We start from the raw sequence: 26940 nt of genomic DNA, 5'->3' as shown, positions 1-26940 counted from the left end.
TTAGTAGTTTCTCTAAGATATACCACCAAGAATTATTCACAGACGTCCCCCTCCGGAACCACGTGAGGACCATTTTGCAGATTCCAAGGCTTTACACCAGATTCACTAAGTGAAAAATCTTCAGAGGAAGGCCCAAGAAATTATGTACATTTACTCATCCTAAACCAATAGCTTCCCACCCACTTAAGAAATGAAAAGAAAATCCAGATGACTTAGCACCGCCTGGAAGGCCCTAGGGGAACGTCCCACCCTCACCTTTCTCATCACGGCTTCTGACCCCCACTATGGACACACTGGTCTGCCTTGTGTTCCTCCTGTGACACTCACTCCTGCCTCAGAGCCTTTGCACTTAGTCTTCCCTCTGCCTAGAGCAATTCTTTCCCTGGTCTATTCATGGCTGGTTCCTCTTCATCATTTATAAAATAATTGTTTATTCAAGTTTCAGCCTCCTCATTCTTTAGGTCCCAGGCAGCTCCCTTATGGATGTCTGCCTGGACCATCTTAATACTGCACCCTGCCCACCAGGTCCTTTTCTGTCATCAGAATGTCCTCAAAAACAGAATCTTTGTTTTGTTCCCTCTGTATCCCCAGCAACAGAATAACCTCTAACATGTCATAGGTACTCAGTAAGTATTTGTGGAAGGAACGAATGATACTACCCTGTTTTGTTCTAAGAGTCTCTTTTGATCTGTTTAACTGTTTATTACCTATCTCCCCCACTAGAGTGAGCACTCCCTGAGAGCAGACCTTTGTCTGTCTTGTTCCCATGATGTCCTTCGTGCCTAGAATCGTACCTGACCCAGCACAGGTTCTTAGTAATGAGGTGCTGAATGAATGGGTGGATGCAGGGACGAATGTCTGAGAATCCTGGAGCTGGGATCTCTGCTTGGGCTGGGGACACAAGGTAACTGTTTCAATCAACAGACATTTCCAGTCATGTGCAAAGAGCTGGGAAAATTTTTAAAAGGCATAAAGCATATGCCTTCCCCCCAAACTGCCCACAGATTCATGAAGGAGATAGAGGCATGAACAAATGACTGTGAGAACATGCAATGAGGTGCGGGCAAGATGTTCTGGAGGGTACAAAGCAAGAAGCCACCTCTAATTCAGGCAACCAGGAAGTCTTTGGAGAGGGTGCTGAGTCTGGAGCCGACCTTAAAGACTGAAGTAAACACTGGAGAGTGGAAAAGTGGAGAAAGATGACCAAAAAAGGACCAGTTTGGAGGCAGAGGGCATTTTCGGGAAAGAGCTCAACAAGCGGGACAGTGGAGTGATGAGGTTCGAACAGCTGCTGGACACCCGGTCTTGCTTAGAAGCTTCATTTTGCTCTATCGGCCAACAGTTCCCAAATGATTCAAGTGGCAACAATCTCTCCCCATTTTAAAGACTCTTTATAAACAAGCCATGTGAAAATCAAATATTCACACAGAATAAATAAAACGCTAATGTCCAAAAAAATGTGAAGTCCGTATTTTTACCTCAGATGCATGAAACACAGCTAAGCAACCACAATTTGAAAAGCAAATGATTTCTCTGTGTCTCACTGGCCACCATTTGATATTCTTTTTAAGTTGGTTGATGAGAAAACATAAGAGAAGTGTAACTGTATTACATACACAAGGCTTTTTAGATGAATTTGTTTTGTATTATATGGACGATAAGAGCATTTACCAAAAGGCATACAGACAGGGCTGGGAACACTTGTGGGTTACAGAGACCCAGAGAGCCAGTTCTCCGGGGCGTCCTCCGCAGATTGGGCAGCACTGCTGAAGGTAATACGAAGGCAGAGAAGAATGGTGGGCAGGAGCTGATTTTGATGGAATCTGGGTATTAGGGAGTTAACCATCAGGTAACTTGTGGAGTGCACAAGGCTGGACTGAAATGGATCGGCGAGAAGGCCAAGTCATGTATGGGCGTTCCTGGTCCAGGGATAGAGGTGTCCTCAGCCGTGGGACACACGATCTGATGAACAGAGGCCCTGATCTCAGCCCCTGCTCTCCCACATCCCAGCCCAGCTCTGAAAAACAACAGACAAGTCATGCCCCAAAGCTAAAGGTGGGCCGAACTGCACTTCCATGCTGATTTTCAACCACCGAGTCCTGACCACCGGAGAGGGAGAAATTCTGAAACGAATTGCATGTAGTCCTGCAGGCTGGGTCCCACACTCTGCCAAGCACCAAACACTTCGGTGAATTTCCTTCTAGACTTTTCCCTGGGGGTATTAGGACCACACTGCCATGTATACCTTTCCCCCCACTTCTCTACATTTTTCATACTGCTGTGTCATAAAACATTTTTCTACAAACACGATTTTTAGTTGTCACATAATATTCCACTCTAAGAATGTCCCATAATTTACCATTCTCTTTTTTTGGACACTTAGAGAGTTTCCAATATTTCACTATTATAAATAGCCCTGTGATGCCCATCCCTGCACATAAATCTCGGTGCACACCTCTGATTATTTCCTTGGGGCAGATTCCTAGAAGTGTGATTGCTGGAATGTTTGCCATTTTGATGGATTTCATGTTGCACTGTTCCCCCTGCCTGGTGTCCTGGTGGCAAAAGATAAATACCCATGAAAGGATGCGTGTGGGGGGAAAAAAAGGAGTTCTACGTGAACACCAGCTCATGAATCCCAGCAGAGAGGAGACACCTTCCAAGGGCTAATCTGGGTGAGAGGCAAGACTATTTATTTATTCGAGGCATTTACCTGACCCCTTCTTCCAAACAGGACTGACCTAGAACAAGAAGAACTAATGTATCATATGAAAATGTCAGAGGGGGTGGGGAAGAGGCGGCTGCCAACAGTGGAATGACTTGCCTCCTCAAGACCCAAGGAGAATAAAGACCAGAAGAGCAAGGGGGGCTTTTTGTGATCCATTCCTCTGCCGCTAGGACTGCCATAAAATACCAGATGCCCCGTTAAATTTGAATTTCCAATACATAACAAATAATTATTTTAGTATAAAACACTGTGTCCTGTGAAATATTTGGGACACATTTATACTTAAAAACAAACAAACAAAAAAAAACTGTCGCTCCAAAATTCTAATTGAACAGGCATCCTGGATTCTTACTTGCTCAGTGTGGCGACCCAGCCTGCTACACCTGAATTACAAGTAGCGATTGAGAGGAGGGCAGCAACCACACAGTTCGGAGGGCAAACATGAATGGAGGGGCATAACGCGGTGCCCAGGAAACTGAGAGCACTAGTTAAGAAGATAGGACTGTAGCTTCTTACCAGTGAGCAGATTTTTTTGTGTGGGATCTCAGCTCAAGGATTCCCACCCTTGAGAAAGTCACAGAGAGATGCAGAGATGGGGAGGTGGCTCTGACTGCGGCCACTCTGGGGCACAGGGCTCTGGGTGTGTGTCCAGGTCATCAGTGGAGACAGGGACAGAGCCGCAGGACTCTGGCGAGGGATGGCTGTTCCCCATGCCACTTTTCCAGGTGGAACGTGAGGGAGGCAGCTGAGAACAGGCTGATCCTACAGAACCTGAAAAATCGTTCTCTCCCTGACCAGCAAACTGCTTTATTTAAAGGAGGGGGAAAAAAAGAAGGCACTCTCTTTACACACACACACACACACACACACACACACACACACACAGCACCTTCCTGTGGTCGTGCCTCAGCAGTCCCTTACACAATATGCTCTAAATTAATAGCTTCAGGGAGATAATGGTTCATAAAGCAGGAGTTTGTATGCAACAGAGGAAAATGTTCTGCTCCTTATTATGTAGCTATATATATTTTTTGCAGTCAGATTATGAGCAAACAAGGTTAAATGCGCACACACACACACACACACACACACACACACACACACACACACACACCGGCAAATAGGCCTCAATTTTCTACTCCGTGACCTGCCACCTCAAACTTCCTCCTTTGCCTTTGGTTTGACTATTTCTCTTGCTTCCATTTTTCTCCTCGTCCTTTCTTTCTCCTGCTCATTCTGCTTCCCTTGTTTATTTCCTTTGCCCTTTTTTTCTACTTCTGTGCTTTCTCGGTTTTCTTATTTCTTCTTTAAAAAAAAAAAGATTTTATTTATTCATTTGAGACACAGAGATATATATATAGAGAGAGAGCATGAGCAGGGGAAGAGGCAGAAGGAGAGGGAGAAGCAGGCTCTCTGCTGAGCCAGGAGCCCCATGTGGGGCTCGATCCCAGGACTCTGGGATCAGGACCTGAACCAAAAGGAGGCGCTTAACCGACTGAGCCACCCAGCTACCCCATCTTGTTTTTTCTTCTTTTGTCTTTCTCTTCAAGGCAAGAAAACAGCTCAATCAAAAATAAATCTAAAAACATGCAATGTTTGAACTGGGAGATGCCTCAGGAATCATTTTGCAAACAAAGAAACCGAGGCACACAAAGGTGAAAGGATTTTGTCAGGATAACATGGTTTCTAGAACTTAGGAGTGGGGTCCAATCTCCTCTCTCTCTAAATTTGGTTCCCCTTCCACTGTGGCAAATTCCTTCTCGTGAGGTCCGGCATCATTCCGTAAGTCAAGTGGCTTTCCGTGGTGAAGTGGACTGTGTCCCCACAATAATCTGTCCACCTCTTCACCAACCTCCAACCTCTCAGCTGTAACTGTGACCTTATTTGGAAATACGGGTTTAGCAGATGTGATCAAGTTAAGCTGAGGTCAACCTGGAGGAGGGTGGGCCCTAAATCCAGTGACTGGTGCCCTTTGAAGAAGGCAATGTGAAGACACAGGGACCCTCAGATACACAGTAAGAAGGCCGTGTGACCACGCAAGCCAAGGAACCAAGGGTCGCCAGCAACCAGAAGCAGGGAGAGAGGGAGGGAACAAATTCTCTTTCGGAGCCTCCAGAAGGGTGAGAGAATAAATCTCTGTGGTTTTAAGTCACCGATTTTGTGGTACTTTGTTACAGTAGCTGTGGGAAGCTAATACACCATGTCCTGCTCACATACTGCAAACTGTGGAGCAGACTGGAGCCTAGAGCTCTGCAGCGGGCCAGCCCCGGGCTCCCCCCTGCACCATATTGCCTTGGTCATCAAAAGAAGTACCAAATGAACATCTCGCATGGGCAAGAGGCTGGACCTGGGGTTTCTGAGATATCATGCAATATGAGACATGATCCTGCCTTCAAGACACCTCTATAAGACTAAAATAAGGAAGGCCATGCTAAGACATGGCTGTAGGGGCTTCAAAGAGGGGCCAGGCTGCCACTGCCCCAAACCAAAGGACCTCCCAAACTATAGCTCCATCCAGAGGAAGAAAGGGCAGTCCCGTGTCTCCAGAGCAGGGATACGCCTCAGACTCTGCCTCTAAGGAGAAGCCAACTCTCCAAGGGGTGGTATACACATTCTTAGTATCCTACCAGATGGACATTTCTTTGAGCCAGCAGTCCGAGGCCTGGAAATGCAGGCTTAGGGCTCTATATCCCAAAGGCCTGCCCTACCACCCACCCCTTGGTGCCCCTGAGGAACCTGAACACTCCCTAGAGCTGGCCTTTGCTTGACCCTGGGAGGGAGGGTGGGGGGGAGCAGGCTTTGGGAGTGACAAGAAGGGAGTCTCCAGGCTGGATATGACCCCTAACTTGAACATCAACACACCCCGAGGCCTCCATTTTGGCCCAGCCTCTGAGCCCTTTGGAGGCTGGTATTGGTTCCGAGCATTACCACATGGGGGTCTGCTGGGCCTGACAAGGGCCAAGTGGCTCCCCCAGGCCCAGAGAGGAGTGCTTCTTCCTGTGGAAGTGGGGGAGGGGTGAAGAGTTGGGGGAGGGGAGGAGAGGCTTTTCCAAAGCCCACCATCATGCTTGTTCCCAGAGCTGCAGAAAACAGGTGGAGGGGCCTGGAGCTGCTGGCCCTGTTCAATCCTGACGCTGGGTGATTTGCTTGTTCTTGGCTCCTAGCAAATTAAAATGTCCTTTATATTTATAACAGGAGCAATAATCCGCCTTAGGTTTTGAAACCAAGGTGGAATACTCCATTCCACTCTCTTGTCAGATCCTAATCTGACTCACTGATAATGAAAAAAGGAGAAGAAAATCAGAGGGAAAGCCAGCTTGGTCTGCAGAATCAGAGGATTTGCAAGGGCAAGAAGGGGGGTGGGGGTGGGGGGCTTTGAATCGAAATTAAATATTATGAGGGGGAGAAATCACACTGGGAAAGACTGGCCTGGAAGTGATACAGAAGTCGATGTAAAGGGGGTGGGGTGACAGCTGGGCCCGCTTAGGCAGGCAAGGATCAGAGGAAGCAGAATAATAACGCCGCGGACTACATCTGAAATCAGCTTATGGCCTCCCCTCCTGAACTAGGGGGGCGCCTGCGGAGAGGGAACGGCTGGTGACAGCTGGGTTTTCCATGAGTGTTTATTTTTTATTTTAGTTTCTCCTAGTTTAGATCCAGAGTTTGGGCTCTTCTGGGTGTGGAAGTGCGGAGAGTCCAAGGGGAAAAGCAGAGGAAAAAAGGGGAAAAGGAACCTTTCGTGTGCAGCTCGAGAGAAAGTTCTGAGTCAGATTAGGCTGTTCTGCCCCATTTCTTGAACTGAAAGATTAGACAAGACAAGAGTGTTTTGATTTTTGTTTTCATCCAGAAAACAGGGGAGTGCACAAGACAGGTCTTCTCCCCAACGTTGCAGTTTGCATGTGTCAGTCCCATAGGTGTCCTTTGTTCCCCCATTTGGGGGCAGTACACGCTCTCTGAGACGTCCGGGAGACCCTCAAAGTGAGATATGAGTACACCCCACAGCATCAATTTGAAGGCAGACCACCCTGAACACGCCCTCCATATTCAGTGAGAACTCACCTATGTTTTCACATGATGTGGTAGGGGGCTGGGGGAGAAGTCATTTTATTTATGTATGTATGTTGTCAAATAACTAAGTGTAAGAAAATGATTCCTTCCACACATTGAGCTTCCCATAATTTCCACCCACTGGACGTCCACTCCACCTTCTAGACAACAACTGTTCCCATACATACTGGAAGGCAGCAGCTGTCTTGCCCCATATGTTTCTCCGTGTAAATAAAACTGGGTACCTTGACTCTCTGCCACTGTCTTAGCTCAGGCTCCTATAACAAAGCACCATAGACTGAGTGGCTTATAAACAACAGAAATTTATTTCTAATAGTTCTGGAAGCTCTAAGTCCCAGATCAGGGCGCCAGCACAGTTGGGTTCTGGTGAGCACCTTCTTCCAAGTTGCAAACAGACCTCTTTTTGCTGTGTCCTGACATGGTGGAAAGAGGAGAAAGAGCTCTCTGGGGTCACTAATAAGGTCACTGATCCCATACATGATGGCTCTGCCTTCATGACCTAATCTCCTCCCGAAGGCCCCACTTCCTAATACCATCACATCGGGGATTAGGATTTCAACATACGAATTCTAGGAGGACACAAACATTTAGTCCGTTGGACACATACAACATGTTTCCCTAATTTCTGGCCATCCTGGTCAGCTATAGTTTGTCTGTATCCCCTTTAGAGTATGGTTCCTGTAACTTAACAAGAAATTGGTCTTCCTCCCTCTCTGATCTACTCTCCACCTGCCACCACAGCAACCCTTACAAAACACATATACCCCATCAAGTTATTCCCCTGCTGGCCAAAACCCTACACCGGCTTCCCACTGCCTATAAAAAAAAGACTCCTCAGCGTCCCCCCATAACCCTCACCATCTCTGATTACTCCAGGAGCTTCCTAACTAGGATCTCTGGTCCCATTCTTGGCCTGCCCACTTCATGACCCATTCTCTAGAGCTAGTACAAAAATTGTGTACCTTCAATATACCAAGTACCATATATCACATGGTGTCCCCTGTTTACAACTAACTAATGAAACCCCATTGTACTTGGAATAAAATCCAGATTCCTCCCCAGACCCTGCAAGTCCTGCATCAGCTGGTCCCTGCTGCCTCTCAATCTTGTGCAGCCCTCTTCCCTGTCAATACCTAAAAACTGTGGCCTTTCTTTTAAGCCCTCACACAGGTCAACCTCTTTCCTGTTGCAAACTCTTCTCACAGACTGTTCCCTGCCTATAAAGCTCTTCCCTCGTTCCTCACAGGGCAGCTCCTTCTCATTGTTCAAGAGTGAGCTTGTATGCCACCTCCTCCAAGAGGCCTTCCCTGATCCCTAGTGCATGCTCATGCTTGCACACACGCTCACTGTCCTCTTTGAACCCACTGTCATCTTGCACTGTAACGCTATATCAAATCTATAATATGGGGGTTGGCTTATTTGTCTATTTATTGGCTGTCTGACTCCCCCACTAGAATATAACCTCCAAAGAAGAGAAAGCATGACTGTTTGTTGATCACTGTATACCCAGCATCTAGTTAATGTCTTGTACATAGGAGATGCCCAATAAATATTTATTGGATCAGCGAAGCTCTCAGATCCCTTATCTCCTACCTTCCTCCTGCTCCTACTCATTCTCTAAGATCCAGGTCAAGAAGCCAGACAAAATCGTCCCTGACTTCAAGGAACAGGAAACAGAGACCCACTCTGTGCCCAGCACAATGATGTGTGCTGAGAGCACAGGATTCATCTACATGTATCCCTCGGCCTCTAGGAGTCCACAGCCTAGTGGAAGATACATGCACATAAAAAAATCATTAAAACAAAATGCTGAATTCCTGTGGCTGACACAGGGACATACGGGATATCAGAGCAGGACAAGGTGGGCACCCAGCAGGGTTTAGATTATGACATCACAGGACCAGGCAATGGGCACTTCCTGCCTGCTCCACACCTAAGCAACTATCCCATGGTATTACCAGTTGTTCACGTGCCTCTTGGTGTTCCCTGCCAGAGCCGAGCCCAGGACAGAGATGCTGCCTCGGGTCCCCAGAACCCCAGAACATCCCACTGCATCCACTGCAAAGGCAGAAGCGCCATGGGAGCAAATCCCCAGGACTTGCCCTCCGCCGTAGGCTGCCCTAGGCCTGTGGCTCTGGCTGTCTGCACCCACACAAAAGAAGCCCCTCACTCAAAAACAAGTCCTCCCTGGAGAAAGCCTAGCTATTTATTGAGTGCCACCTGCCACATGGGTTAATCCAGCCCTGGATTTCTCCTTTATGGCCAACCCCATTTCCACCACAGCTGATCTCCCATCTGACCCTCGGAACTGTTGAGAGACGAGGGGCAATAAATTGCCGGCCAAGCGCCCAGCCCTGGCTCACTGCCGCGGCCACACCTCGGAAGAAAGACTTACGGGGAGCCACAGATGATGCTGAACTTCAATTAGGCCCTGCTGGCAAATTAGTCACGCAGGGTGACATTTTCCAATCATAGAACATTAGCATCCTACCTAATTACACAATTGTGGGGCTAACATGCTTAGGAGCAAACAAGACCAAGCCGCTCAGCACCCCAAGTGTGCCTGTGCACATCACACACGTGCACACACGTGTGCATGCACACACAGACGTGATGCCATGGGAAATTGGGGTCCGCCTCTCCTCTAATGTGGTTTAGAAGCTGACTGTGTACTTTGCTTAGAAGGAGGGAGGAAAACCACATGAAGGAAATCCCGGTATCTCGGGAGCATTTCTAAGAATTTCACAGATGAAGAGAATTTCATTTCACAGAAAACAAGGGCAGTAATGCTAAGAGTACTAAACCAGCCTAAGATAAAACTATCTGCTCTTTCCTTTGAGGCCTGGTGGCCAAGGGTACTCACCCGGGGATGAGATGTGAACCTTCACTTTGCCACACACCTGCTCTGTGATTTCCTAGAACTTGTTGAACCTGAACTCCCCTCCCTCACCGATGGAAACACCCACCTCTCCTCATTCATTCATTCAGTGAAGACCTATTGAGTGTCTACTCCATGCCAGGCACTGCTTGAAGACTTGAAGACAGCGGTGAACAAGGAAGGAGCAACGCAGCAGTACACATGTGAGCCACGGCTGCTGCTGCTACAACTTGAACACCCACAACTTGAACAGAAGACGTGCCAGGCATCGCGGCAGGAACGTGAGTTACCCAGTGACCAGCCGGTGGGGCTGCCTCACGAGGATGGCTTAGGGCTTTCCCTAACTGAACAGGCAGCTCTTCCAGGTCAAGGGTCTGTTCTCAGCAGTTCTCCCTGATAAGGTCAGTATTAGACACATTTTGTGTCACTAGAAAGGAAGGAAGGCTTAGAGAGTATTATAAAAAATTAAGTATATAAATGAGCAGATATAAGCACTTCCAAATTTTAAAAAAATAAAGAGAAACTAAATGATTTGCAATTACGTATCTACATACATATGTATAGGTGTGTTTATCTAAATGTGTGTATGTGTATTTATGTGTGTGTGTGTGTGCATGTATATGTCTCTGTGTTTGTGTTATAAGTGTGTGAGTGTGTGTGCATATATTCCTATATCCACTCCCATATTTTGTTTATCTCGGGGTTACTTCAAGGGATAAATAAGTATATAAATTCCCTAGCAGAGGATCTAGCACCCGGTGGGCATTCCGTAAGTATTCTCCATCGTTACTCTTGCTGCCTTTGTTATGACAGTCTGAGTTGATGACAAGCCTGGCCCTTCCGTGCTGCGTCATCCACTACTGCATTTCTGAAGGACACATCTTCACCTGCCGTTACACTAAAATAAAGTGCCCCCATCATTTCTCTACAACATCACCTCCTGATGCAGCCTGGAGATGCCCCCTGCCTCTTTCACAGTGAGACCCACCATCCCGAGACTGGGGATGCCACAACCAAGTCTCCACTGGAACAGAGACAGCCACCATCTTGCCAGCAAACCCAGCACTACCTCCCACCAAGCACGTAAAACACACTCATTGGGATTTATTCTTTGTCATTCCTCCTTCTTGCCATCTGACATCACCTCTCTATGCACACTCCATCAGGACATGAACAATAACAGGAGCTCTGCATGCTACGGAGCCGGCTCTGGCTTTGGAGCTACATGGTATTAATCTCCTAGGTCTGCCCATTCTCCATGGCTCTGAGCGCTCTGGCCCTTGTTATCACCCAGAGGCAAGACTTCTAGGCCGGTGTTGTTTGACTCACCACTCACCCTTCTGACCTGCATCAGAACAAAATATCCTAGACAGAGCCCGGCCACCTCCCTGTGGCATACTGCCAGTCATGAAGACGTCATTGGAATGTCTCATCTTTTTTTTTTTTTTAATGCCGCTCCTTGTCGCCACAGATTGATCTGCCAGTTAAATATTTAGACATGCTCATCTGCCTTTGTCATAAAACACCACTTGACTTTGAGCGATGAGCAAGGAGGTACTGAGGCTGTAGCTATTCCCTCCCTGGGACATGGGGAGAGAGGGAAGCAGTGATAAGTCAACCCCCCACCCCAGGGGTCTGCACATCTCCGTCAAAACCCACCCAACCCAACTTCAGCGAGTCCAGCACACCCAGCCTCCAGAGCGTGAGAAGGACCGAGAAGGGGGAGCCAGGTCCCCTCTTTGGATCACCAAGTGCATGAGTTTGCTCAGTCAGCCCCATCCAGTCAGCCCGGTCCTGCCTGGCCTTCCCAATCACCAAATGGCCTTCAAGTCAGCCTTCACGGCATCCCTACAACAGCAAAAAGTGCCAGCAACATGGCACAACACACATCATCTCACTTAATCATCACAACAACCCCCCCAGGAGATGGGAATTATTGTCCCAACTTACAAAGGAAGTAGAGACTCACAGAGTTTAAATGAACAGTCGGCCCAACGACACTCAGGAGGGAAAAAGGGGTCTGTGACTACAGCCCAACTCCCAAGGATGTATTCCCTTCACCAGATGTCCACCGAAGGTCACCACCAACATGGACCCTCTAAATTCATGTTTCATCACCTCAGCCAAAGGCCGCTTTATTCCTCTGCAACTTCTCTGAGGCTCAAGATCTTTCCTGGGAAATCTGGCTTGCTTCCTGATCACAGGAAGAGGTCAAAGGCCAGAGACTGAACCACTCAGCTCCCAGCTTGAACACTTAAACTATAAGGTACTTTTAAAAGCAGTGGCCATCAAAACCTGGGACCCTACTCCATGTGGACTGTAATAAAGTGAATTTCAGTAGATGGAGGGTCATTATAACTCTTCAAGGGCAGCCTGGAAGGGCCCTGGGCACATTGAGGGCAAGGTGGTCCCACAGTGGGCCCAGAGGACAGCACGGTATGGAAGCTACTGAACGCTCTCCAGCCCACGGCACCTCAAGCCCAGTATTTGCTCCGATAGCAGAGAAACCCTTCCTTTCATTCCCCTGTTTCAGAAACAAGCAGGTGTTCTTTCATCTAAGCAGTTGGCAGAGGAGGGGAGAAGGGAGGAAATGAGGTTGGAAGCATCTGAGAAGAAGGCTAAGGCCACATCACATGGGACCAAAGACTCTAAGGAGAGAAGCGGCCACTGCTGAGGGTATTCACAGGCTCTGCAGTGAAGAGCCAGAGGGGAGCAAATGGTTATTGAATCTCACTTTCACACTCCCCAGATGGGAAAAATGAGGCTTCGAGAAAATTTTAAGTGCCTTACAGAGAGTCACCACTGGTCAGATTTTCTAACTCCCAGTCCAGCTTTCTCTCCCCCACCCTCTCCCTCTCCCCCCACCCCACTAACCCTTCCATCTATCAACTGTGTTTCTATGTGTTGTCTTCAACTTCCCTCCTACTGTATATAGTCTTCTCCTGTGAAGTGGTTAAGGGCTCCAACTTACACAACTTCCATTATGACAGGCAAAAAGGAGGAAGACCTCCCCCTCCTAGTCTGTGGATTAGCCTTGCTTGAGCCACATCCACACTCCTTACACAGTCAACACATCTATGGTGGGAGAGGGATGCAGCCTCCACCAGAATGACAAGAAACGGAAGAGAAGCAGTTTCCCCAAAGAAATGGCAGCACCATTGCCAGAAAAAAATAGAGACAAATATAAGAGATATCCATATACAAAGACAACCTAGCCATTCTTGCCTCCTGAGTTGGTTAAAAAAACACTCAGAATTTTATACACTATGTTTTATATTCTAGATCCAAGAAATAGGGGGTAAGAAGCCAAACTTAGGCCTCCTGTCCTAATTCACATTTTCAAAACCAGATTTTTCCAAAGAAGACCTGCCTACCTTTGGAATAATCAGTAGCTTGCCAAGCCATTAATAAAGTGATATGCTTTCCCATTTGACTACCGTTCCTTGCAAATACCCTTCCTCCATCAGGAACCTTAAGGAGAGGCATGGTGAAGAATAAGACTCCATCCAAACAGTCCATCCAAATCCCTGACCCTCCCTCGACTCTCCACGCCCCACCACCTGACTATGACCAGTCAGCTCACTCTCTCCCGAATCTGAACTTGTAAAAGCTGAATGGAAGACAAAAAGGAGAAGGCATGGGAGAAGAGAATAAAGTGGGATGTGCAGTCAACAGAGGTTGGCACCTGCTCCTATTGAAAAACAACTCACCAGGGCATTTGAGCTCTTCCCTGCCACACCCACCTCCTGCACTTCAGCTCCTTAGAAAGCTCTGCACTGGGAGAGTCTCACAGACCACAGCTAATGATGGCACAAGAAGGGACAACAGTGTTAGACAACTCAGGAACGAGTGTTCATTCCATCACTTACCAGCTGAATGACCTTGAGCAGTCATTAACATCTGTGATCCTCGGTTCCCTCACCTGTAAAATGGGAATAGTGATTGTTACCCATCTCACAGAGTTGCCATGAGGATTAAGCAAGATAATGTCTTAGAATGGCGCCTGGGACATGGTAATGCCCAAAAAGCATTAGGTGTGTTACTGTCATCAGCGGTCACGTAGGTGTTGTGCCCATAAACTGTAGAAAAAGTATATCTTAATCATATATGCACCATTTTTCAAGTATGCTGTTTTAACGAATTAACTACAAAGTCATTGAAAACTATTACCGAACACAGTGTACCTTATATTATTTATATATTTTCTCAGTGAGCATTCAGAACTTAGCTATTCCCATGTCGAGTTTCCCTTTTTATCCCCCAATTAAAAGAGTCCACATCCTCTAAAAAGGTTGAAAGGCACCAATACACATCACAGAATTGTCTTTCCCGTAACTTAGATTCTGCAGAAGTTGTAACTCAAGTGCGACATTTAGTACCTGACCTCTAACATTTTCAAAGAATGATGCTCTTTCACTATCGCCCTTTGCTACTGTTGCTTACAAAGAAATTAGGTAGAATTCATGGCATCAGCAAGCATTAAATATCCCCATCTGTCCTGCTTACCCTAGAAGTTTTGCTCACCTGGATTTTTCTCTCCTGCCCATGACGGATGGCCAGGAGCCACACTGTCAGATTGACTTCCAATCCATAAATAGCTCTGCCATTTAGATGCCATGGGGATAACATTAATACCAAACACAAAGACAAAATAAAAAGCCTTTAGCAATTGAATGGCCCTTAGATTTCAGAGGTATCGATCCAGTGGAGCCTGCTAAGTTATTATGGCTACAGTTCTGCTCAGAGAAATCTGTGATCCTGAGGAAAGAAGTCACAATCACCTTTAACTACAAAGTCCAGCGAAAGGGCTGTGGGGCAGCTCAGTGCCCCATCCGTACTGTTGCTTGCCTGGGGCTGCATTCATTCCTCCCATTCAGAGCTAGCCTCAGGAACAGCTCTGGGGCTCAGTTTCCCCAGACCAACAAGACCTCGAATTTTATAATACTCCTAATTTCTGTTTTTTGTTTCATACCAACTCTCCAAGATAGGGTATATATTATTTCACTTCTGTATAATAATGAGGAAATTAAAGTCAAGTGATTTACCCCAGATCAAGCACTAAGTGACTGATACAGCTAGGTAGGGCAAGAATGGCAGTCTCCCTCACCCATGGAAGCCCCCAAACTGGCTGCCGAGCCCTGGATCCATCCCTTTGCAATATCTCCTAAAACTCTCCCAGACTGAGGGCTCAGATTCTGCCTGGCACCGAGAGTTGCTGTCACCTAGAGTTATCAATGACCCTTTCCTTTAATAATCCCCCCACACTCCAGCTTGGATTAAGTTTATCACACTACCTAAAGACTTGGGTTTAAGCAAAAGGCTTGGGGTGAGCACCCAGCTGGTGTTGCTTGGTGCTGGCCGAAGCTCATGGGCAGAAGGGGCCAGATTTGCACAGGTCCTCCATGCTCTAAGCATCTTGCACAGGGGCATGCAGGGGCTGGGTTGTGAATTACCACAGCAGAAGGACCCCCACACCTTGGGGTTCTCCTTTTATGTGGCAAGTATGACAGTGGCCTTGAAAGTAAGGCAAACCTGCCTGAGTTTGGATACCAAATGCTCTCAGCTTGGGTACCAGCTGTTCTCAGGAGTCACCAGGAATACTGGCTGCCTGGCACCTAGAGTCTATGGAGACCAAGGAAGCTGGGCGCACACAGCTCCTCCTGCTGCATGGGGGAAAGGAGACCCTGGCCCCTTCTTGCCAAACTACTTGAAGAGACTCTGGGGACATTCAGTGGCCAATACTGCCCGCTCAACACACTTGGGTTTCTGGGCTGTCAGGCTGCATAACGAGTTGTGTCAGGGAGATAGAGGACATAAAAGAGTTTCTAGGGCTCCAATGAGCTTCTCTGACTCTTCTTCTCCAATAGATTGTGTGTCCTGGGACACGCAATTCCTCACTGAGGCAGTGTTAAGAAACCACACTGGGGCGAAACACCAAGGAGCAGTGATTCACAATTCTCCCTTCCATGGAAGCAGTCCTGAAACACAGAGATTAGACTCCACGGCACCTGGCCGTGGCTGCTGGATCCGTCTGTGGACCCCTGAATGAATATGGACAATCACATTTTCTTCCAACTGGGGATTTGTCTTATGAGGTAGTCAGATGCCAAGCTGGGAAATTCAAGCACTGAGTCACATAATGGCAGTGACCAGGGGAGGAGGTTCAGATCCTACTAATGTGGGGTCTCCAGACAGCTCGGTTTTTTCCCCTTTATGGGTCTTGGTTGTTTAACCTGTTTCTTTGAGCCATGAGACTCCCCACTATCCCTCCAAAAAATTCCTCTTTTGCTTAAACCAGCCAGAATCGGTTTCTGCTGTTTGAAAACAAACAAATCTCTTAATTAGTGTTCATGGAATAACTGTTTTCAAGCTCTTCTGTATTGTTCTCATATGTAAACTATTCTGCAGATAAATAAATTGGTCCCTTTCATAAGTCTCTGGGACCAACGATCTTATCAAAGAAAAAAAAAACCCTTTTACAATTAGCAGAAACCCATGATTTTCCAAAATTTCCACTAATGTAAAGAATACAGTGGTAAAGACAGAAAAGAAAAGTTGCCTGAGGGAGGTTTGTCATAAGCTCAAAAACAGCCTTTGAGGGATTTTTCCATCTTTGCAATAAGAGTGGGAGGGATCAAGGGAAGGCAGGGGTAGAGACAAGGGATACAGCACACGATTGCAGATTGGGAAAAGCTGGATTTGAATCCAACATCTCCTACCTCACTTGACATTTGGGAGGCAGATGGGGGCATGTGCTCGACTGCCATTTCTCAGCTCTAAAGTCTTGGGCATCTTTCCAGACTGCCTCTAACATATTTATTTTTGTCTGCAGGCATGCACAGTGCCTGACAGCGCCACCTGGCGGGAAGGACAGGTTCTGAGTGACACTGCCCACATTTGAATCCTGGCTCTCTAGGTGCACTTGGCTGGTTCCTAGGCTGGTTCAGTCCAAGGAGCATTCGACTCCTGATCTCAGGGTCATGAGTTCAAGCCCCACAATGGGCATAGAGCTTACTTTAAAAAAAAAAAAAAAAGGAAAAATGTCTAAGGACCCTGAACAAGATACTTTAAGATACTCAATATCTCCATCTATAAAAAGGAGGTAATAGCAACTCACCTCACAGGGTTTTTGTGATAATTAAATAAGATTTAACATGTAAAGCACTTAGAAAGGTCCCTACCAATAAGAGTAAGTGCCCACAAAAACACTGGCTGCTGTTGTTGTTACATTATATTCTAGCACGATTCTACAGATTAGATAGATAGCTAGAGAGAAAGACAGATAGGAAAGGCCTTCTAGGAGCAAAACTTGGAGGAATTTTTTGAAAAAAAAATGGTTTATTTCTGTGAAGGAGCTGTTATCACCCTCTAGAACTAATTACAGAAGTGGTGAAACACTTAACACTTTGCCTCCTCCGGTAAACCCTAAGTAGGGTTATTAGAGGGAGCCACAGAAGAAGAGTTAGATGTGATTTTCTAAAAGAAAACTATACACCAGGCTAAGGGTATTTTTGACACTTGAACCACCAAAAGGAAGTTAAGTATTCTCCTTGAGGCTGAGTAGGGAGACCAAGAAGAGGGGAAAGTGGTAATTAATGGCCTAAGAGGATGTGATGAAATGGTACTTAATTTGAAGACAGACATTTTAACTTCTCTTAATATTGTTCTGTATCGTTTCTCCTTGTTTTAGCTCATAATTAAGCACTGGTAATTATATTGACAAAGAGTTACGTTTTTGGAGGAAAATGCAGAAGAGGCTTGATCAAATGGTGTATTTCTCTTCCACTCCAATAATTCACGCGGTGGGTCAACTCTTAGGCAAGCTGCACCATTCACCCGGGGAAGGCCGATGCCTGACGTATCTTATCATTCATTTCACTTCATGCCTTATTTCATTCACTTCATTAGTTCACTTAATACAAACGACTCAATAAGGCAAGCATGGCTATCCTCCTTTTACAAGAAGTAGAGATATAACAACTCACTTCAATTTATATGAGTGGGGCAATAATAATAAAAGCTAACATTTGGGGCGCCTGGGTGGCTCAGGTGGTTCGATGTCTGCCTGGGGCCCGGGTCACGACCCCGGGGGCCTGGGATGGAGCCCCGCATTGGGCTCCTCGCTCAGCGGGGAGCCTGCTTCTCCCTCTCCTTTTGTCCCTCCCAGTGCTTGTGCTCTCGCTCTGTCAAATAAATAAAATCTTTTTAAAAAATAAAATAAAATAAAAAATAAATAAAAGTGAACATTTTATGGAGAGTCTTCCATGCACTCAGCACTGTAGAAAGCATTTTTGCAGACATCGTCTCTTTTCCTTTTTAGGGGTGGGGCCTGGATGTGAACCTGACTCCTGCGTGACTTGATGCCAGCGCGACAGTAGAGCATGACCCGAGCCCAGGTCTTCAGCGGGGACTCTTCTCCCCTACTCCTCTGCGACTTGTAGGTCCCAGCAGGAACAATCTGCCTGGATACTCCTCAAAACCAAAATGCTGTTCTCCAAATGATGGCAAACAAAGCTGTTTCCAGAACAATAACATTCTCAGAGCATTTCGTGAGGAGCTCATTCTCTTGCTCAGAGGAACTATCAGGGGCTCCAAGTGGAGCACGGGCAGTGACTGTACAAAGTCAAGGGTACTTTGGAAGGAGCCCGCCACTTCCACCGCCGTCACTTCCGAGAACAGGCCCCTGGAGGTTTGCACACTCTTTGCATCCCACTTCCCTCACCTGTCTGGCAGCTGCAGCTGCAGCCAATCAGAGAACGCGTGTAGATCTGGGCCCCAAAGAAAAGAGCTGAAACCTGTCTTTCCAGCTAACACAAATCTTCAGAGGATGAACGTGGAAGCATGGGGCTTATGACACTTTGAAGCTGAGACCGTAACAATAACGATGCTAATAAGCCAATCGAAAAGCTCAGGCTCAGGCAGAGCCTTTAGTAGTGTCTCCCACCTGAGACCCGGCCTTCATTTGTTTTTTTTCTTGACTTTGTGTCCCTTACTGCCTCCATGCCTAAACTAGCTTTATGTGGCCTTCAACAAAGGAAATAACTTTACTATCTTAATGGTATACAAATTTAAACAGAGAATTAGGCCATCAGGAGAATGCACACATGTTCCACTGCGACGGCGGGCAGAGGTGCTGTCAGTAGGCACTGGTGTGGGCTCCGAGCCTCTGGGGAACCGGTCACCCCGGCTGCTCATGCCTCAGGCCCAACAGTTGGCCGTGCGGATGCAAAGGGAGGGACCCAGAGCCCTGCACTGGCTCCAACAAGAGGCTCCCCAGTTAGAGACCTCATTCCTTCAAGGTCCTGAATGCTGGGTCCATGGCAATAAATTGTATTTCCTGGATGGGATGGAGACACAGTTTTTAAAAACTTCTCACTTGTCTGGCATAAAAGTGCTGTAGCCTAAAGACCAAGGGCTAAATGTCGACTGCAACTGAGGCTGCCAGCCATGACCCTGATGGAGCACTCAGAACAAAGGAAACCCATCACCAAAGCTAAGCAAAACCTTTCAGCTCCTCCTCCATCCCTTACACAAAAAGGACCAGGCCAATTAGCACACCTGAAAATGTAACTGAGCAGGGAAAGCATGACTTTCTGGACAGGGCACTGTGAGGGTTCGCTGGACACTGGGGTTCGGAATCAGGATTTCTCCAGAACCCCCCGAAAAGCAACCACTTGCAAACAGCCTGCCCAGAAGCAGAAGCAAGGCATCATAGATTAGAGGGGTTGCTGACAGGTTAATGGCAAAGCTCTCCCCAGCACTCCGACATACATACACCCACTCACTCTCATCCCCTCCCCCCCAGGGCCTCTTGCTAATGAGAACAGATTTATAAGACTGCTTCTGGGAGAGAGCTGCTCAGCTGTCAACCTGGCTTCCCCCCAGGTTCTCCATGGGGCCTCCAGTTTCCAGGGCCAAGAGGCAGGGTTTGACTCACTTAACATGCAAGCAGTGCTGACATGGCCAGATGCTGCGCAGGATTCCCGGGACACAAAGAAGGGCAGGTCCAGCCCCTGAGGAGCTAACAGCAAGTGGGGAGCCAGATATTTGCATGAACGACCTTCAGACCGGCCACTGTGGACTTGCCTGCCCCAGGCCGGCCGGATCTTCGCAGGAGGTTAAGGAGTTCCGTGAAGGGGCTCCTCAAGATGGACCAGCTAAGCGAGCTCCACTCAACTTGTCACTTAGCCCCACTCACACATGAGCAGTCTGTCCGGGAAGATATCGGGAGGGCCATGTTTCACATCAGTCCGCAAAGTACAGTTTCTCAAGTTGATGCTAAAACAAAAATTATGTATCAAAAAGAGACCTGGTGTAAATTGTTTTAATCAATTTGAACTAATTCAGATGGATGAGCCTCTACCGGTTCTGAAAAATAGTGGGCCTGCATGAAATGATGAGGTCAAAGCCGACTGGTTTCTGCCTGATCCTCCTGGTACCTCAGAAAGCGAAAGGAGGAGCAGTACCAGCTTACGCCTGTTACTCACAAACTACATTCCCAAAAGGACCCTCCCTTCGCTGGCTTCCAACCAGCCCCAGACTCTAAACCCAGTGTCGAGCACAGAAACCGCTCTGAACATCAAGGCTTTGGCTTTGCCAAGGTCAGAAAGAAAGAGATGATTGATGTGCCGTGTGTGCCTTTTCCTGGGAGGGTTGGGGGGATGTCCCCTGGAGCTCTCCCCAGGGCAGCAGCGGCAGGTAGAGCAGTGTTCGGGAAAGGCAGATGAGCACAGAACTGACAGGCCACACGCCCGTTGAAAGCAGATCCTCCTCCCCCCAAGCTCTGAGCCCGACCTGACCCAGACCTCCCTCCACCTGCCTCGAAACCTCACAGATTCAATGTAGACGTGTCATGCCACATGGATCACTCACCTGCCACAACCTCCTTCCAAACGAGGTCAATTACTTTTCTATCCCATTATCAACTTCGCAATAACTTTGCTTTACCCGAGTCTATCAGGGAAGGACCACTTTCCTGGGGAGAGAGGTTATCTCGTTTTATTGTTGCAGCAAACCTGGAGGATGTTGGGCCTCTTGGTATGTTATTATCCTCATCTGGCCAAAGAAGAAATCGAGGCACAAGGATGTGAAAATAAATAAATAAATAAATAAATAAAATAAAAATAAACAACTTTACAGATGCAGGACTAGAACCTAGGTCTCCAGACTCCCAGCCCTTTGCTTCCCATGGCCAGCCACGCATAGCCTACTCATTGAGATTATCTTTCATTTCTTTGCCTCTGCCCCCTCCTTACAGAACTTCAAAGATGGCCAAAGATGTGACACGTACACCCCTGTGCCAGTACCCAGCTATTTATGAGGACGTCATGGCTTTGTTCAAGCTCGTCAGTCACGTGGACTTGCTGGTGTGTCGTGGGTGTTCTGCATGTGAAGGGACCAGGACAAAAACTAGCAATAGAAATAGGACTCTGAGGAAGCCCAGCACCCAGACAGCATCTCCCTGCTAAGACCCTAAAACTGTGGGGAGAGAGATTCATTCAGCAGCATCCGTAGGCTCCCAAAGATGCCCAGGCTTTGTGGCCAGCAGGCCAATGGGGCAGGAGGCCGGCAGTGGTCTAGGGCAGGCCCTGCTTCTTGGGTGTGCTTGTCTGGGAGCTGAGAAGCCCTCTGCCCAGAAGGGCCTCTGCTGGGCTGATTTCTGGAAATATCTGGCTTGAATTTTAGCCATTTTAGCACCTCTTTGATTTTAGCACCCTAGTCTCCCAAAATCCTTAGACAGCTGAACTCGCCAAGTAGGTAGCTCTAGGAGAAAAGAGATGGATGTCATCTGTGCTGGGGGCACAGACAGTCACTACCAAGGGAAAAGAACAGGAGTAGGAAGTGTGGGAGATAGACCTCATGGTGGCAGTTGGCTGAGAGACCGCCCTGCTCCGGACCTGAGCCGGACCAGAGTGGACAGTACTTTTACCTGACGCTCGGGGTGAGGGGCTGGGGGTAAGACTGCAGTTCCCCGAAAGGAGAAATGGGGAGTCCAGACTGGACCCCCAGCCAGGAAGAACCAGAGTATCTATCAGGAGACCAGGCAAAAGCTCAGCCCCAGAGGAACAAGTCTGGTCACAGTGAACAGGAAAGGGGCCACTTCTGCCGGTGGGACAGAAGGTCACCTCAGGCTGACGTGCTTAAATCTCCAAACTTCTGGCCCAGGCTCTTTGGTCCTGGTGAGCAGCCTCATCGAATGCCTTTCCTGCCCATGTCCCTTTGACCTTTTCCCACGGGGGCCCTGGAACCAGCTCCTAGGTCATCCTGGGTCTTCAGGAGCTCATGAGGCTCCTCCTGAGGAAGGTGGAAGTGCCAGGAGTTCATACTTTGAGCGATAAACACCTCCACTTCTTTGCCCTCTGGGATAAATTCCAGGGCCCATTCCCACAGCCCCTCAGAGGGTTTTTTTTTTTTCCTTTTTAAGATTATTTATTTATTTATTTATTTGACAGAGAAAGCACAAGTAGGCAGAGCAGCAGGCAGAGGGACAGGGAAAAGCAGGCTCTCACTGAGCAGGGAGCACGATGCAGGGCTCAATCCCAGGACCCTGGGGTCATGACCTGAACCGAAGGCAGCTGCTTAACCGACTGAGCCACCCAGGTGCCCCCCTCAGAGGGTTTCAAAGGGATTGAGCCCCAGTTGCCCTAGTGATAACCCACTCATTCACTCACTCTTTATTGACCCTTCTCCCTCATCGTGCATCCTGGGGTCACTTCCCAAAGTACTTGCACCGAAATACTTGTCTCAGGGCTGGCTTGCAGGGGAATCCAAGCTAAGACACCCGTTACGGGGCGCATGGGTGGCTCAGTAGGTTAAGCGTCTGACTCCTGAACTCAGCTTAGGTCTTGATCTCAGGGTCGAGTTCAAGCCCTTTGTGGGGCTCCACACTGGGCGTGGAGACTACACTTAAAAAAAAAAAAAAGACACCCATTATGGATTGAATTTTGTCCCCCAAAATGATGCTGTGGAAGTCCCAATCCCCAGGGCCTTAGAATGTGACACTGTTTGAACACAGGACCATTACAGATGTGATTAGTTAAGATTAGGTCCTATGGGAGTCAAGTGGTCCTTAACCCAACAGGACTGGTGTCCTTACAAGAGGAGGGGAGGGATACATCAGGAGGGAACAGTCACGGGACGACAGAAGAGAGATTTCAGTGATGCATCTGCAAGCCAACACCACAGAATGCCCACAGACACCAGGAGCTAGAAGAGGCAAGGAAAGACTCTCCCCTACACGTTTGTTTCAGAGGGAACGTGGCCTTGCCCACACTGTCCTTTTGAATGTATAGCCTCCAGAACATGAGACCATAAATTTCTGTTGTTTGAGGCACTCTTTGTTACAACAGCCCTAGGCAACTAACCCAGAATCTGTGGCAGAGTTCTCATGAGCGGAGGCTCAGCCCGAGTCTGGGGGTCAGTGACTCTCTCCATGAAACTCAGAGGGGCACACAGTGCCCCTGAGACAGTCACCGGCATCTCAGCAGTCCCCTCACCAAGCGGCGACAGGAGCTACTGGGTCTGCACCGGGCTCTGAGAAGGAAAGACAGATGTGGACCAGGCGGGGGCCTCTGCGGACTGTCTACACCCTCCCTGCTCCCACCTCCATGCCCCTTAAACCTAATACCACAATCCCTTACTGATATTAAAAACTGACAAGGAATTTTGCCACTGGCGCTAGCATTTTAATATTGAAAGGTTGTGAAATCTAATAAGAGCTACAAGGAGGTTGATGGGGGTGGCATGATTTCTTTTCCCCTTTCGAGCTTCAATAGAACTGAGATTCAATAAGCAAATGTGACAGAATGTGTGATTTCCCCTTGATCTGCAGAGGCCACGCATTTCCTGTTTAATAACCTTAAACCGGCACCCCCCCCCCCACTCTCCCAGAGCATCCCTTCCCCCAGCATCTCTCCTCCCCATCTTATCAGAATAATCCTTCATTTGAACGCAGCTCAGACTGGCACTTTGGTGGCACCTTATCACCGCTTGAAGACACAAAGAGAACACGCTGAAATATTATTTTTCCCCTTTGTGGAAAGGTGTTAATAAGATCTTCCTGCCATCACCCTGCCTGAGATGGCGGGAGATCCCTGATCCCAGTCCTTTCTGGTCAAATCCCTTTCTGGTCAAAACCTGTCCATTAAAGAGGGTGTTCCTAGCCCATAGCCTGCCCAGATGAGGGGAGAAGGAGACAGAGAATTTCCAGCTAGAAAATGACAAGCAGTAGGAGGAGCCCACACCTGACCTGAGAGGCTGGGCTCTGAGTATCCAGGTCAGATACACCTGTGACAGTGTCAGCAAGCACTCCCGGGGCAGCAGGGAACTCTGGGGAGGGCTCTGGGCAGGCCAACAAGCATAGAGTGACATCCCAGAGACATGTCCTGCAGCTTTCTGAGGCCACCTGCCCCTAGCCTCTGAGGGGGGTTCCAGCTCAGGACAGCTGAGAGATTTCTGCTTTCTGATGAGCTGAGCCCTTGCAGGGACAGAATAAAATCCTTTGTTCCTGTTTCAGTTTTCAGGGAGTAAACCAAAGAGAACTTTGTTAGTCCTCAAAAAAAAAAAAAAAAAAAATTTAAGTCTGTGGAGTAAAAGTCATTAACCATCTGTTATGAGCTGAACTGTGTCCCCCTACCCCAAATTCATGTGTTGAAACCAAAACCCCACAGTAACTATATTAGGAGATAGGGCCTTTAAGGAGGTAACTAAGATTAAATGAGGTTCAATATGGTCCAATGATCCCTGGTGTCCTTGACTGGTGTCCTTGTAAGAGGAGGAAGAGACACTAGAGATATGCACACAGAGGAAAGGCCATGTGAGGACACAGTGAAAAGGCAGCCACCTGCAAGCCAAGAAGAGAGGCCTCGGGGAAAAACCAAACCTTGACCTTGGACTTCTAGCCTCTAGAACTATGAGAAAATAAGATTCCATTGTTTAAGCCACCCAGTGTGTCCTATTTTGTTATGGCAACTCTAGCAAACTAATACACAATCCTTCATTCTGACCCCAATCCCTTCACTAAGGCCCAGAAAGGCTAACTTACTTGTCCCTGGTCACACAGCTTACTCACGGTAGAACCAGAATTAAAATCCAGAATCCTGCTCTCAGTTCCCTGCTAATTATGCTACACCAGCTTCTCCGCAAAAGGACAAAGGGCTTGTGCCCAAAAGTCAGCACTGCCCATTAAACCTCAATGGACACACTCAAAAACACCTTAATTTTTAATAAAGGAATAAAAATCCCCCCAATCTCCATTGCTCTGAGTACTCTTAGGCAGGAATGAAAGAGCTTTTTCACTCCCCGCTGCACAAACCACCATCGTGACAACTTGGTATTTACTTGGATAAACGGTAATCTCCCCCAGAATGGCAGCCAGCCTCGGAGGGTCACCTGACTGATAACATTTGCAGTTGCTATGTTACTTCAGCTCCTAATTTGCTGTCATTTGTTACTTGGAGTTCCTGGAATTCCCTGCAAAGCTAAATGAGGCAGACAAGGAACCATGCTGGCTGGGAGTGGGCACCACCAGACTCCCAGCCTATTATACCCTGGCCCCATGAGTGTCCGAGCTAGGGTCCCCAGCTCAGAGGGACAGCACGCTGGCCCCACACTTTCCCTACTGAGTCACTTCTCCTTGGGCCACAAGGGAAAGGATGCTAACAGGGATGGGAGAGCCACGGATGCTGCCCCACGTAGATGGAATAAGGAGAGGGGCAGACCAGAGGGTACTCATTAAGGATCATTTAATGTTTAATATCAGTAGCCAGAACGTAGAGACCTTGTGGTGTCATGTAAAAGAGCGCTAGATTTAGAGCCCCAAAACCTGGATCTGAACGCAGGCTCTACTAAGAATAGCTGTTTGCCTTGGAGAACTGTTTCAACCTCTCAGAGCTTTGCTTCTGTCACCTATACTGAAGATATGGAATGATCTAATGCACAAGAGAGCTTTTAGCAGTGCCTGATGCATGATGGGGTCAACATAACTATTTGGTCCTTCTTTTGTCCCACCTGTAGGTATGCCTTGGAAGAAGAGTTGGCCTTTTGATTCTCAGCGGGCTGGGAATGAAAAGCTAGGAAGACCATAATGACAGACAAGGCAAGAGAACCACAGAAGGACAGAAGTCAAATAGAGACCACACCAGGCCACGTCCTGGGAGTCTCAGGCTACACCAGGCAGGGCCAGGGCACTCTGCCTTCTCCCTCCCATTATGTCATGGGAGAAGACTCTTTTGAGGAAGAGAGTTTTCAGTTAAGAGAATAATTGCTGGCAGATACAATGATCCAGCCGAGTGTGGGAAGTTGATGGAGAAGTCGCCAAGGATAGGGCTGGGAGGGGCAGGGCATGCTGGGTTCTCCCCCTGGCCTCTTTAATCCACACCAGGAGCAATCTCAGTACAGGCCTCCTCCAGCCCTGCAAATGGCCCCAAGAAGCAGGGAGGGGGGAATCTGTGTAGCCAACCCCAGCAGACTCTAAGCCAATAACGGGTAATGGTCCGGTGAGGCCTAAGAAAAGACCCAGAGACAGGAATCGAGACGTAAGTTTACTGGGGTAACTTACGTACAGGGAGTCCAGGAGTGGCTGGGCAGACAAAGCATCCACTGCTGGGATCTACGTGCAGTAAGTTTTCATAGCATAGCGACTTAGCCTTCCCCTCCTCCCACGGCCAGAGTTCCAAGGAGATCGAGGCCTGCCATCCAGACATTCCCCCTTACAAAGGAGACACTCCGGGCTGGCCACCCCCAAAGCCCCTGACCTTGAACACTGAACAACACATTCTTCTGCACACTCTGCCTGATGGGAATATAGAGGGAGGACAGGACCCCCACATTCTCAAGGTAGTGATTAACAGGTGCATTCAGGGTGTGGCTGCACAAACTAACTATCCAGCACGTACCACACAGGGTCTGAGGACAGGGTTTGTGGTTGGCATGGAGAATCTTCCTGATCCTCTCTGCCAGCTCTGGTAGAACAAAGCTTGTACCAGGCATGTGAACTGGCCCATGCACAGCAAAGAGGCTCGGTACAATTCTGGTAAAGTGGACGACATGGCGCTTTCCTACAGGAATCTCATTCACCCACGTTTCTTCTGCAGAGCCTGTGGGGCTTCTGTCTGCACATACGTCTGTCACAGTATTTGGGAACAAGTTCGAGGAAAAGACCCTCCTCCAAGAAGAGCATTATATTGTTTATAAATTAATTTAACATATTTCAGTATAAACAAGATGGGATGTGTGTAAAACTATCTTTTAGTTCCCTTTAGAGGTG

At 47.9% G+C, this 26940-nt stretch overlaps 1 long non-coding RNA gene across 3 annotated transcripts in view; it reads right to left on the bottom strand.

Annotated features, from left to right (window-relative positions):
* The window catches only part of LOC141373905 (uncharacterized), a 403382-nt gene that overhangs the window by 212743 nt on the left and 163699 nt on the right, over positions 1 to 26940 (bottom strand). For all 3 annotated transcript variants that reach the window (XR_012380327.1, XR_012380328.1, XR_012380329.1), the window contains one exon: positions 13544 to 13596. This is a non-coding gene — a long non-coding RNA (uncharacterized lncRNA). The remainder of the gene's footprint in view (positions 1 to 13543; positions 13597 to 26940) is intronic.

This window comes from Callorhinus ursinus, unplaced genomic scaffold (genome assembly GCF_003265705.2).
Source record: "Callorhinus ursinus isolate GAN/ISIS: 27379988/994484 unplaced genomic scaffold, GSC_fseal_2.0 scaffold12, whole genome shotgun sequence".
Classification (NCBI taxonomy): Eukaryota; Metazoa; Chordata; class Mammalia; order Carnivora; family Otariidae; genus Callorhinus; species Callorhinus ursinus.
Note: the sequence above shows the minus strand (reverse complement) of the source record. Positions and strands in the feature narration are given on the sequence as shown.